Source organism: Oxyura jamaicensis, chromosome 4 (assembly GCF_011077185.1).
Source record: "Oxyura jamaicensis isolate SHBP4307 breed ruddy duck chromosome 4, BPBGC_Ojam_1.0, whole genome shotgun sequence".
NCBI classification, from domain to species: Eukaryota; Metazoa; Chordata; class Aves; order Anseriformes; family Anatidae; genus Oxyura; species Oxyura jamaicensis.
In genome coordinates, this window is record NC_048896.1 from 40,058,189 (window position 1) to 40,070,838 (window position 12,650).

Consider the following 12,650-nt stretch of genomic DNA (forward strand, 5'->3'; position numbering starts at 1 on the left):
GAACACCAGTAACAGTGCATTTTAGCTTGTTTTGGGTAGTATTGGGAGTTTTCTGTCGTCTGCTGTTTTTCCATATGGTCTGGTCAGTGAGCTCCGTTCTGAAATCCAGTATTACAGACAATTGGTTTTCCACAGTCATTCTGAGCTAAGTGTCGTAGCTAAGTGCTCTGTTGTACAGCTCCCTGTGGACATCAGGTTCAGAAAGCCACAATTTCTATCTTGTTTTTGGAAGTGGTACACAGTCAGACCACTTTAGATGCAGACCGCTTCCTGCCTCCCCTTCAGCCACGCTCAGCCATTGCTCTGGCTGCTGACAGCATTCCTCCTCCTCGGTAATATTTATTGCTGCATGTGCAGAGTGAAAAGATAGTTCTAGTTTGGGCACCAGGCAACGAACAGCAAACTCAAGGCCTTCTAATCTGACCTTGATGTCTTTTGATCTGACCTCTGAAGATCCGTATTCAGCTGTGGATCCTGGGCTATGGCACAGACTGCTGCAACCTGACTGCTGCTGGAGGTGGGCAATGCCAAAAACACTGAAAGATCAGTTGGCTCTGGCATCTGGAAAAATTCTGTGCCCTTCCTCTTCCTCCTGTTTCTTCCTCCTTTCGCTTGTAGGAAATGCAGCCCCTCCCTTCCCTCTGGGTATAGAACACAGAAATCAGGAACAAGTAAGGCAGCTTCTTATATTTACTGAGAGGCTTTGAGTAGGTGGTTCTCCCCTGATGTGGAGGGGACAAATAAGAATGCAACATCTATTCAGGGAAGAAAGCAACAATACTCATGTCCTTTAAGTCAATCTTGTTGTTTGGGGAGGGAGAAAAGAGCTGACCTGTGTAATATTTTAGGTTGCTGCTTATAATTAGTTTTCACTTCCATTAACAAGAACTTTGTATTTCAAAATACGATATGAAAACACATTCCAGCCTCTATTTTCTCTCATGTAATAAAGGCAGTAAGAAACTAGGTTCATAAAGGTCATTATGCCTTTGTGGAGAAGGAGGGATGCATTTCTACTACTGTCACTATTATTATTTCCCTCCCCTCTCTCTTGTTGAACAAATCACGTGCTGATGTAATTTTAAACACATAAGACACTTGATAAAAAGATAAAGCATTTGCTTAGCCCACAGTCCTAGCAGACTACACTGAACTGACAGAGGCATTTCTATTTACAGAGATTTGGGCGATGCCCTCCACCCAGGCAGAATTTAGCGAAAGCTCAGGGTTTGGAACAGTGTGAGATTTTGACCCTCAGCTGTGCATCTTGAGGTTGGTAACAAAGAACGTCTGCTGCAGCTTTGTGCATTCTATTCCTGATCTTCGCCAATAGAGAGGGCAAGGGCTGATTTGGGAAAATGAAGATAGTCGTCCCAGTCTCAGCTTGTTAACGTGTCTTTTACAATTGTAGCTGAGCCTCAAACAGGCAGGTTAACCAGCCCTTCGTCACTACAGGACAAATAGACTATCTTTTAAGTCCCCACATGTGAAACTGCATTTTTCAACAAGTATTTAGCATACATTTTTTCCAAGTGGTGATGTGAAGCACGCAGTTTATTAAGATCTATATTCATCTAATTGAATGTTTTCCACTTACAGTTGAATTAAAGTATCATTTGGACAAAAGCCAGGTGGGAACTTATGAACTGAAATGCACGTCATGCTCAGCACATCCCAAGTCCTGCAGTACAGCTACAGAGCGATGTATTTGTGAGGCTGAGATGAGGCTTGGGAGATGGCTTCTAATCAAACAGGTATGATCTACATTTTCACTGCCTTCCTATATATTCCCAAGGCTTTAGGCACATGACTCTAGTCAAAGAGAGTTTTTGCTATGGCAATTTTATTTGCCAATATACATTAGAATAATGAAAAGTTATATACTTATCCCCACCTCCTTCTGAAACCTGCTGTTAAACCAGTCGCACACAATTGTAAATATGTACATCTCTAAAGGGACCTATGCATAGAAAACATCTTGTTCAGCACTATGTGAAGGTAGAAAAAATCAATTTAAAAAATTATGGGCGTCATCTGATAAATGATAGTTCAGGGAAGTTCACAGAGCCTGAAAGTGGAATATTTGCACTTTCTATTTGCCCTGCTTAGTGGGCACTTTTCACTTTTGGTGAAAGGAGCTCGTTCCAGAAAGATCCCTTTCAGCCAATTCAAATTTTCCTTTAGCAGGCCACGTACCAGCACTTGGGCACAGTCCCATTGACTGTGCAGTGACATCTCATGCTCCACCCGTGATGGTGATGTCTAGGGTACAGGCCTTCAGGTAGGCCTCCCTGTCTCCTCCTCTCAACCCCACAAGGAGCATCATAGAATCATAGAATCATAGAATGGTTTGAGTTGGAAGGGACCTTAAAGATCATCTAGTCAACTTGTAAAGTATGTAATATGCAATAGCATTAACTTCAGAACAAATTCTGAGATACAGCAAAACTCCTAAGGAATAAAAGAACACCCATTTTGAATGTCCATTTTCTGTGTGTGCCAGTATATTGTTTTCAGCTTTGCACTCAAAAAATATACATGCAATTCCAAAATAAGGCCAGAAGGAAACTGTTGGCTCAAAGAGAATCAACAGGAAAGGAAAAAATATCAGTCTTGGTAAGAACGAGTGGTTTGATGGGAAAAGTGCTGCCTTTTTTTCCCCAAAAGTCCAGAAGGGAAACCAATGGCACACTTAAGAGAACAGTGTGCAGATCAACTGGCCCAGTCATTGATACATCCTGTTCTTGCAATCTCCCACTAAAAATACAATAAAATAAAAAATAATAAAAATAAAATAAAATAAAATAAAATAAAATAAAATAAAAATGTATTCTATTTTAAGTATTCTTTGGGCAGCTAAATACTTCAGCCTTTCCAAATTAGGAATGTGATCATCTGAATTATTTCAGTTGCTAAGAAACCTGCTAACACTAAAGCCAGGACAACACATTCATCAGTCTCTTACATTCGTTATGCCGTTCTCTCAGTGTCCTGTGCCTTCTGTGCTCTTGGGATTTGTCTGGAGTCTGAAGCTAATAAGCTGGATCCATGCTCTGAAGTGCCTGACAAACTAACCATGTCAGTGCTTTGACGTCTCCCAGGCATGGGGCTGGCTGGGTCACTGAAGTAAAACTTTGACTTCTTATCACACAGAGTTTTGCCCAAAATGAACAGAAATGAGAAAAAATATATATATATTTCAGTGATCTTACAAAAAACAGTCTTGCAGAACTTAAGTGTTCAATTCTTCCCTGCAGCTGGGCAGAGCTTTCATAGAGCTTATTCAGTCAGCTAATTTAATTGTGAATGAAAGTTTTTAGACTACAGCATTGAATGCCAAAAATGTTGAAAAGAAAATGCACAGCATGGGCTGTATAAAAGGGTTACTTAACATTAATACAATTTTCCTATATAGTACTGATTACTTTGGCACAGGTTCAAGGAGTTAAATGATGCATGCTTGAGGAAGTGGTAGCTGATTTTTCCAGAGAATAAGTAGGGCCCAAGGCTTTTTAGATTGGAGAGTTCATGTGGGTAGTCTATCAATGGAGAAAAGCACCAGGGGTTAGTAACCGGAGCACAGTATTGGTTATCAGGAGTGCTTGATAAATGTATTTTCCCTGAACAGCTTTGCACAAAATTTTATGTTTTCTTCCATTAATTAGGGATGGGGGATAATCAAGGCATTGTGAACAAAATCACACTGATAATAACACATTTCAGTCCATGCAGAATTTTACAAGAGATCAGTGATATTCTTGTACTGGCTGAAATTTAGACCCGTTTCCGATTATTCCCAGACAAAAAAAGGCATTGTGTTTCTCTGAGGCCAGTACAAGCTGACATGTACTCCTGTCTCCATATATGCTGTCCTTCCTCCAGAAAACTCTAGCAGCAGAATACCTTGTGACTGATCTCCTTTGAATGTTAACAAGCAAAGAACATGCCATTAATAAAATCCAAAGTATGAAAATCTATCTGTCACTGGTATGATGAATCTAGGCCATAATTCCTAAAATCAAATCCCTCTGCAAAATCAATGGCTATTCACAGATCAGTTTGTCTGTGGATTCAGAGTAAATCAAAAAACTGCTGCCCAGAAGCTAAATTTTGAGTCCATCTAATTGAAAAAACATTCCAGTTCCTAGGCCAACGGCTTGCTTATGTCTACAGCTACAGATTGAAGTTACCATTTTTAAACACTCTTTCCAAAGTGGATGCTTGGCATGACTGCAGAAATGAGCCATTGTGCAAGGAAAGAGCTCAATGTGTATGTTTGCAGTATATCCTACTTGTTTGCAGTGTGCCTACTGCAACTTGCTCTTCTGAGATTTCTTTGTATTAGGGAGTTTTGTTCCCAAGTTAAGAAAGGAATTAGATGTACCTTGTGGTGACAGGAACAAGCAAGAGATCAGTGGGCTTGCATGAGGTCATAGCCAAAGGTTGAAATAAATGGCCTCCTGAAACTTGTACGCTGATTCACACAACAGAAGTTGGGCTATTGCTCCAGAGCCAAAGAGCTTACACTCAGCAGTGAGCTGCTAATGATACGTGTCTTAAAACTAACTAACCATTAATGAGAGGATTTAAGATCAGAGGGACTCTTGGGTTACAATTTATTATGTCTGATTTGTTGTTGTTGTTGTTGTTTTGTTTCTTTAGGAATTTTACCTTACTTTAATGGGCAGTGAAAAAGCACAATCTGCAATTAAGTGCTCGTTAACCTCTAAATTGATCACAAGTGTTGAATCATGTCTTTCACCACTCCCATACAATAGCTTTCTTTAAGCATGAGCACTAACTGTGAAATCCAGTAGAAGAACATCTGGTGAATTTGTTTTCTGCTGACTTTCTTCCTCCACTCTAGGAGGAATTTGGGATCCCAGGCAGCTGTGCCTTTGCTGGTGATGATTAGCTATTAGGAAAGAGTCCATGGGTTTGTTTCTGTAGCTCTCTCATACAAGACTTGCAAATAAATCCATGAGAACAGATAAGGTTCCCGTTTGCCACCAGGTCTTTTCCCTCTCCTGTTCTTTCTGGTCCCTGAGACTTGAATTCCCTTCTGTTAGACGAAAATTTTCAGTAGCACAGTTGTTCCAGTTTCATGCCAGGTGGTTAGGGAATTTACCACAGGGACAGTTCTCCTCCACCCTCTGCTTTATGCCTTTATCAGCAGCTCTAACCTCTGCTATTATAGAAATGGTGAACTCCTCCACTCATCTTTTACAAAAAAAGACTGAGCCTAACAACTTATCCTAAGCACAGGGTGGGTTTCCCTTCTCTGGTGCACCTAATTAAAAAGGCATTTTCTGCCAGTCCACCCTCACCAGTATTTGGTGAGTTCCCTGTCTACTTTCTCTGTTGAAATTCTTCTTCTGAGACATGCAGAGGCCTCAGCTCTGGTACCTATCTCAGCACTGTGGCATCTGCTCCTGGGGACTGGCTAATAAACCCTAGACGTCATTTGAGTAATACAGAATTGAAATTATTTGGGGGTTCTGTTCTCCTCCAGGATCATCTCTCTTTAAACCCTCTGAGAGGTCAAACTGTAGTTTGAACGCTTCGCTAGCCTGTGCAAAGATACAGCAGTGAGTAAGCAGGAAAAAAACATCTACTGGGGAGTGTGAAGACACCAGGTGATTCCTGCCTGGTTCAGCTGAGGATTCAGCCCATGATCCCCAACAACCTGTCTACAACTAATCCTGACATGTACGTAGCCCCAGCCAGGCCATGACTGCAACAGTCAAGGCACCCTGTAAACCACCTCATATGATTAATGCTGAACTTTATCAACCCATACAGGGGAAGTCCTGTCCACCTGAGGCACTGATTAGACCCAGAATGATCTCTGGTCTTTCTGATGCCTGAGGCACTTTTGAGCATGAAGTGCTGTTGGCTGGGACAGAAGATGTGGCAGGAGGACAGGAAACAGCAATCCTCTGTCTCTGTTTAATCATGAGCATATTTTTTTCATTTTCATTTGCAGAAACCACTTAATTCAATGTGGATACACAGCAGCAAGAAGGAATCAGGCTCAGATTTTACAGATCAGGCACCAGTGGAATTGAATTATTAACTTCACCAGGATTTCACAAGTTGGCCTGTGCTTGCCAGCAATAAAGCGTGGCATTTCATTTCCCAAATGAAAACACCAGTGTCCAATTCAGCCATTAAAATCTTAGAAAAGTTAATACTGATAAAAATCTGCTGTTGGATAAAATAAGAATGAGGCAGATGAAAGCAGAACTGAGCACTGAGAAGCAGTTTCCAAGCCCTCTGTGAAAAATAAAATAAAATAATAAAATAAAATAATAAAAAATAAAATAAATTAAAATTAAGGAATAAATATTTACTAAAAGTAGTAAACTCCAGACATGATAGAACAGGGAAACAGAGGGACTGATCAAGTAAAGTGTGTATGAAGACACTAACCTCGTAGATGAAACGCTACCTTTGTGTTGATCAATGAATACAAGAAACAGCCTTGGAAAACCACTAGTGAAAATGAAACCAGGACTGCAGAAGCTGTGAATAAGAATAAAATATTTTGCAGTCCTACAAAGTAGTCTTGCTGGGGCAACACTCTAGGCTTTGAAAGACAGGGCAAGCATACAGAACCAGGAATCTCAATGACTTTCTTGTGTCTGTGCTTCACCAGGGAAAATTGAGGAAGCAGGAATACTTCTGCTGCATGCAGACAGGGAGGGAGAAAAAAAGCTAACAAGTGAGAAAGGAAGAATCAGGAAGGAATTAGATCAGTCAAGAACCTTCAGGTAGCTCCAGGACTTGATAGAAGTGGATCTCAGAAGGAATTAAAAAACAAACCATTTGTAGACATTTGTGATATTTTCATTGATGCTAGCTAAAATGTCTAAGGAATGCAGAAGTACTCATCTGACACCCTGTACTTAAGATGGGAAAGAGGGAGTAACCATTAAAATATATCCATTCACAAAAAGGTTAGCAGATGTTTTCCAGTGAAATAATCAGCTGATCTTGCTATCTGCAGTGGGAAAACAGGGTGGTTGGCTAATGAAATACAGATTAAACTCCTTATTTTTGTTCTTTAAAAATAAAATAAAATAAAATCCACTCACAAAAAAAAAAAAAATCTGAGGTCCAAATTATTTTTCCTTTAATGTTTAAATGTTCTCAGGGCACACCCCTGCTTTCTTCTGGACTTCGCAGTGAAGTCACAAATCCATGATGATGACATCACGCTGTTGATATTACAACAGTACCCATGTCACAGATTCAATTTCAGCATTTTGTCTGATTTTGATTCAATGTCAGCATTTTTCCGGAAGAGGGAAAGAAAGGCTGTGAAAATGCCAGATCTTACTTAAAATCATGTCATTTGTAAGCAGGTATATGATACTGTAGCAGAAAGATAACACTGTCACTGTTAGTTGGAGCCACTTAGGTACTTTTAAACTTGATGTCCCCACTCAAATATAGTAACTGACTATGAAATGTGACAGAGCCCTCATTTTTCTCTCCTGGGAAACATGAATGCCATTGAACTTGTGCTTGAATGCTACAAGGAGTATGTGTTTTGCACATCGAAACCAAGATCAGATATTGCCTCTGACACATTGATTTTTTGTGCTTTATATTACAATATGTGAGATTCACTTAAAAATCCAGTTCCCGGCAATGCATAGCTTTATATTAAGATCATAGTTTTTGCTTAAAATACATCTATGAGGACAAATTTGAAAATATGAACCAAGCATGCCTGAAGGAAAATAAGTAGAAAACTTCTCATTTTTTTTTTCTCTTATTTTCTCCAGGGCTGCCCTCTGACCCTTTATTGTGTGTTTTTTTTGTTAGCAAAATTCCCTGTATGAATTCAAACAAAATAGAACTTGTACCTTGCAAATAGCATACTTGATCTGATTACTTTCAGTTCTTAAGGGAAGAAGCTGTTATTTTTTAATATAATTGCTCTAATTGCTGTGAACAACTTTGTTCCTTCATTCTGTATCATTGTGTGACTCTTTTACCTCCTGCTTGATGAATAAATGTAAAAATAGACAAATAAACCAAAATAAGAAAAAAAAAAAAGAAAGAGCAACTTCACAAACCACTCATCAATAAGCAGTGCTCGACTTGGGATCTCAGTATGTTAAAAAACATCTACGCAGGCCTGCTGCAGAACACGGCCAAGAAATACATTGCAGAACTTACCTGTGGATGGAAGCGATGCCATTCTAAAACTATGTTTGCACCTTCCAAGTTTTGGGGACTGACAGAGGAAGTTATATTAAATTAATAGATCTTATAGGTGTACCTTCAGAAACACCATGTGTTGCCATAAGTAGCCTGCTGAGAAAAACAGTTTCTGGGTTCAAAACACTGATGTGCTTATTTAAATATTTAAAGCTTATTAGGAGTTTTAATGAAAATTCGATGAGCAAGAGGAAAGCTATCTACTGAAACTTCATCATTTAAAGAGCCCCATCCTTTCACTCTTTCTGCAGTATTTTTCCAGACAGGGTTGCATGGAATTCAGTAGTAAAGCCCACGGGCTTTCAACAGGCTGGTCACAGCACACCTTGCCAGGGTTTGATTGTCTCCATTTTGTATAATAGCTGTTCTCTGCTTTCATGCCAGCAATGCTGATAGTGCTGTGCTACCAGATACTATTGGGAAGTTAGGTTTGAAGCTCTTCGTACCAGTAGATGATCTAATCAGTATGGCAGGTGGTAGTGTGGATTCCAAGCACACCCGAGTGTGTTGGTAACACCATACTTTTTGAACTGACTCCACCTTATTCCATATATATGGATTCTAATCAAAGCGATGGGTGATTTGCAATAACAAGCTCTTGTAAAATGCCAGTCTAATTAAGCTGAGGCAGAAAGGTATTTGCTAAACTTATTAGACTTGTTTACCAGTCTAAGTATGGCGAAAAAAACAAAAACAAACAGAAAAAAAAAAAAACTCAGTCTGAAGGCATCTAGGCATCTTCTGTGGCTGACGGTTCTGCCAGCAATGCCATTGGTGAATATGCCAGGAATGTATTTCAGCCATCTATCATCTTAATAAAAAAAATTGCCCAGAATTCAAATGGTCTGGAAAACTTTATTCCACATGCTATGAACACTACTGAGCTGAGGTTGGTATCTAGCTTTCCTTAGGGTTTATTTAAAAATGAGCTTCTTTTTCCATTAGAAAATTTTCTAGTAACCCTCAAATCTATTAATTATTGGCTCATCCAGTAGCTTAGATTTTCTAAAGTTGAATATTTATTTACTAAAGCAATTCTGTATTAGTTTCAAAACGTCCCTGGCAATATGTGAAAAGGACAGTAACAGAAAATCCATGTTTTCCTTTCCTCAGGACTATTTGAAGAGTAAGCATCTTGACAAGCATATTTGCAAGCGATGCAGATATGCTTGATCGTATATCAGAAAACCCAGTCAAGCAGTGTCAAAACAGCCAAGTTCTGAATCCTGGAAAGTACTGTTCCTCGCCACAGCTATGCTGAAAGAATCACACGAGAGCAAGCATCAGATTTTTGGGACAAGAAAACTCAGCTGGTAGATTTATGGAGAGAATGCAGCACACTGAAATGTGGTGAAACATTGTAACTATTAAATAAAAGGTATGTGCAGTATATTTTAAAATTCACTGTAAAAGGACTATTCAATTGTATTAATATCTCTCAAAGCTTTGCATTTAAAACTATGTGTTTAACATTAAGTCAGACTTTCCAGTGCCAAAATCAGTGACATTGTTTCCAGATGTAGATTTTATTAGTTCGTGTCTTGAATAATTAAGGGCTGTCAGATCTGAGTAGACTCGTAACTGTATCTGTATAAAATGTAATTTATTGCCAAACAATACCAGACCTTCTGTGAAAATCAGAAATCACATAACTCTTAACACAAGCTTTTTATTCTGGGAATAAGCTTGAAGGTATGTACTGAAAACATCAGATTTGCCTTCCAAATGGAAAAGTTGAAACAAACAAAAAGCAGTTCCCAGGAGCATTCTTTCTATGTGCTGCATTGTCTCCATGTATTCCCGTGTTTATTTGTTATTTTCTGTTGGAAAACATGTACAAATTATGTGCTTTCCCTAACCTACTCTACTTACGCTAGATGAGACAGACTGTTTGACTCCAGACCTGAACATCAGCTGTTTGTATTCAGCTCAGTACTGCCGAAAGTAGTTTATAGTTGAGTATAAACTGAACCATCGGAAATAGGATCTCAATCCTTTGAAATGTCAGTAGATCAAGTTCACTGCACACACTGGAGCTGAATTTTCAATCCAGAAGACTGCATCATTGTCAAAGCTCAAGATTATTTATCATCAAAGCTCAAGATTATTTAGGTGAGCTGATTTACTAACATGGTAATTAACAAGATTTATGCTGCGAAGTTTGATTTATACTTTGGATTCACCTTGATAGAAAAATGGTAAACAATATCTGCTAATAGCAACATTTTAAGTGGACCATTTTTAGTTTGCTGGGATTGTTCACTAGCCTGTGGTAAGGTTACAAGGTTTTGTGAACATCATGCCTAAATTCTGCTTTGTCCTGGGCAACCATGCAAAGCAATAAAGGATACTAGCAAATGGGACAGTCTTGTGGCTGGCAAGAATCTGGCACAGCATCTGCAAAGACTATATGCGTATCCCAGAGGGCTGGTCTCCCACTGTCCTCTTTATTGACACACCTTCCAGCAGGAGTATCTGATATCATGACTTCACTGAAGGTAAAGGAAAAAGATCTTTAATTGTGGTAGGGCTCTGTTTTTGCCCTATGGGAGAATTAAACGCATATGCCCTTGTCTTCATCTTCCATAAAAAATGAGATGACTTGGGCTACTTCTGCTTTGTCACATCAATGCTGTGGCTAAATCAAAGATAGAAAAGGGCAAAAAAGTGTTTTTTCTTTCCAAATCCTGTCATGCAGCTTCACAAAGTTGTTCTTTCATACATTTTTGCCCTTACTCTTTCATTGTTGACAAATCTTAATATCACAATGAAAAAAAATAACATAAAAATATTTTATTTTTTCCCGTCATATTCTAACTTTAAAAGTTCTTGCTGAGATAAATTAATCAAATAGAAACACATTGTAGATAGAAGGCTGTGCATTTTCAGTAAGGTTTGGAAGTGCAAGTTACAGTTCAGGTACATAAAATGAATGCAATGATCTGCAGACAGCTTCCCACAGGGAAATCAGTGCTATATATAACACCAGTTTGCTATTTATTTTCCTGTCTTCAGCATGCTTGAATAGGAAGAAGTTCATCAGGACACAAACAAAAAATGTAGCAAGGGCAAGCAAAGCTCTGCAAACTGCCATATTGAAAGGCTTCATGTTGCAGGTTCCTGTGTCTCATTTTGTCTTGGATCCAAAGGCCAAGTGGGATAAGCACAGGACATTTCTATGATGCATTTTTGTATCTGGACTGGACTTCAGTTCTCTGAGCTCTGTGCCTTAAAAACAGTGGGTTCTGGCTTCTGGGTTTGAGTTACTGCCATTCTCTGCTTCAACCAGCCTCCTCAGAGAGCCATCTTCTCACAGCCTTCTTCAAGACTTTTTATCTGGCATTGGTGGTTCAGTGATAGAATTCTTGCCTGTCATATGGGAGGCCTGGTTTTTATTCCCAAATGGTGCAGCAGCCCCCAAGATTTTATGCACTAACGGTGGAAACAGGGACATGGGCCCTGGGCAGAGTACAGAAATGCTGTCTGGGCATGCAGGGGAGGGATAGGGAAAGCCAAGGCACTGACAGAACTAAACTTGGCGAAGGATGCAAAGAATAACAAGAAGGGGTTCTACAGGAACATTGGCCTCAAAAGAAGGACTAAGGAGAGTGTGTACCACCTCTGACAAATAAAGACAGAGAAACATGGAGAAGGCAGATGGTACTTTATAACTTCTTTGCCTCAGTCTTCATTGCCAGTCAGGCTTCACACATCTTTTAAGTCCCTGAACCTCTAGGTGGGGGCTGGAGGACCAGAGTGCCTCCCACTGTAAGCAAAGAGTAGGTTCGAGACCACCTGATGAAAATGAACAAGTACAAGTCTGTGGGGCCTGACAACATGCATCACAGGGTCCTGAAGGAATTGGCTGATGTAGTTGCCAAGCCTCTTCGTGTCATATCTGGGCCGGGCAGGGCAAGGCAAGGGGGAAGCAGTGTGAGACCGAGCCTGGAGGGGCTTGGGACCCTCTCCAGCCCACAGGACCCCCGGTCCCAGCCCACATTTTCTCCTCAGACAGCCCGCCACCCTCTCAGCCCGCGCTTTCTCCTCAGGGCCAGGAGCCAGGAGCTGCCAGGTCCCTGCCAGAGAAGGGGGCTAAATCGACCCTCCCTGAGCCTCAGAACCAAGCCTGACTCCCCCTGCCCCAGCTGTAAACACTCGGGGACTCCGAGGCACCTGCCTCCTGTCAGCACCTGACGGCAAGGAACAAAGACTGAACAGCACCTCAATAGATGGGATACAGCATCCTGAGTGATAGCTTTAACATGGTAGTTCACATGTCCCTGCGTGCTGGGGATTTCCTCTGAAGAGAGAATTCATCATTAGAAGCCTGGTGGGATTTGCCATTCAGTACAAGAATATGTTTGCAGGGCTCAAAGGTTTGTGGTTAATGGGGCCGCATCAGGCTGGTGGCCTGTCAC

General features: G+C 40.3%; 1 long non-coding RNA gene across 1 annotated transcript; it reads left to right on the plus strand.

The window, feature by feature from the left end:
- Positions 1-1,180: 1,180 nt before the first annotated feature.
- On the plus strand, positions 1,181-9,881 carry LOC118166919. Its single transcript, XR_004750804.1, has 3 exons — positions 1,181-1,272; positions 1,600-1,754; positions 9,358-9,881. It is a non-coding gene; the product is annotated as an uncharacterized LOC118166919 (long non-coding RNA).
- The last annotated feature ends 2,769 nt before the right edge of the window (positions 9,882-12,650 follow it).